A 1,799-nucleotide genomic window follows, 5' to 3' on the forward strand; every position below is an offset into this window, starting at 1 on the left:
CACACACACACACACACACACACACACACATATATATATATATATATATATATATATATACATACATACATACATACACACACACACACACACATGTATATATATATATATATAAAAGTAAATGAGTATATGCATATATACGTACAGGTATGTGCATACCGACATCCACCTGTATGTATAGGTGCATATCTGGGTACAGGACATTGCAAACAAACGTAGACGAGAACACACGAGCCACATATATATATATATATATATATATATATATATTTATTTATTTATTTATATATATATATATATATACTTATATACATACATATAAATATATATATATACACAAAAAAATGCAATATTCGTTAGAATGGTCGGTTATCGCGAAATCATTCCCATACGGTAAGGGTAGGAAATACTGTTCGCTATGTACCTTAGAACTTACCCTTAAGGGTAAGTTGATAAATAAACTAACAAATAATGCTCTAAAATGTACACATTTTTTAAGACACACTTTTCGCTGGTTTAAATAAAATTGCAATATGACAGGGTATTATAGTACATTATACCGTAGTAGTTAGTCTCTAAACAGGTCATACTAATATAATTTACCAATAGCAGCAGGGATTTTGTAAAAGCCTCTAAAGATAATATAGTATAGATTCCCATGGTAGTTGAAGATTAGCTATAATTTATAGTAAATTACAATATAATTTTAGGTCTTAAGATAGGCCACATTAGTGTATAATTCACCAATAGCAGTTGTGGTCTTTACTAAAACTCCTAGTGACAATTGAGGATTGAGTTCCATTGTAATAGAGAATTGACTATAATCTATAGTACATTGTAGTAACCATTCTAGAGGTATTATTGATAATTTAGTTAAAAATATTTCATTAAGACTCTCCAGATTATCTGCTAATAATAGGATTTTTAATAATGGAGCTCATTAACAAAGAGAAGGTTTACTATATTGAAACTGATTGTAGTATAATAATAATAATAATAATATAATATTAGACATTAAGGCAGGCTATATTAAAATATTAAAGTTACAAATAGCGGCTGTGGTTTTGCCATTAACTTCTAGGGACAATTTAGTATGGATTCCATTATAATGGAGAGTTATTTATAACTTATAGTACAATATAGTGTGATATTAGATCTTAAGGCAGGCTATATAAATGTATAACTTGACAATAGCAATTGTGGGTTTTGCATAGTCTCCTAGAGGTTGGATAACACGCTATTGCTCTCCATTCTAATGGAAAATTGTTTATAATTTACAATTTATAACCTAGATTGCATAAGGTATAATATTAGGCCCTAAAGCAGGCCATATTAATATATTAATATGTAACTTACATATAGCAGCTGTGCTTTTTGACTGCAGCCATGCTGGAAAACCGCCTTAAAGGGTTTGAGTCAAAGAAACCGACCCCAGGACTTATTCTTTGCAAGCCTAGTACTTATTGTATCGGTCTTTTTTGCGGAACCGACAAGTTACGGGGACGTAAACACACCAACATAAGTTGTCAAGTGATTGTGGGTCGGAGTGGGTAGGACAAACACGGACACAAGGGCACACACACACATAAATATATACATATATACATACGACGAGCTTCTTTCAGTTTCCGTCTACCAAATCCACTCACAAGGCATTAGTCGGCCCTAGGCCACACTAGAAGACACCTGCCCAAGGTGTCACGCATTGTGATTGAACCCGGAACCATGTGGTTGGGAAACAAGCTTCTTACCACACAGCCACGTTACACCTACCTACCTACCTATATATATATATATAT

Source organism: Octopus bimaculoides, chromosome 12, assembly GCF_001194135.2.
Source record: "Octopus bimaculoides isolate UCB-OBI-ISO-001 chromosome 12, ASM119413v2, whole genome shotgun sequence".
NCBI classification, from domain to species: Eukaryota; Metazoa; Mollusca; class Cephalopoda; order Octopoda; family Octopodidae; genus Octopus; species Octopus bimaculoides.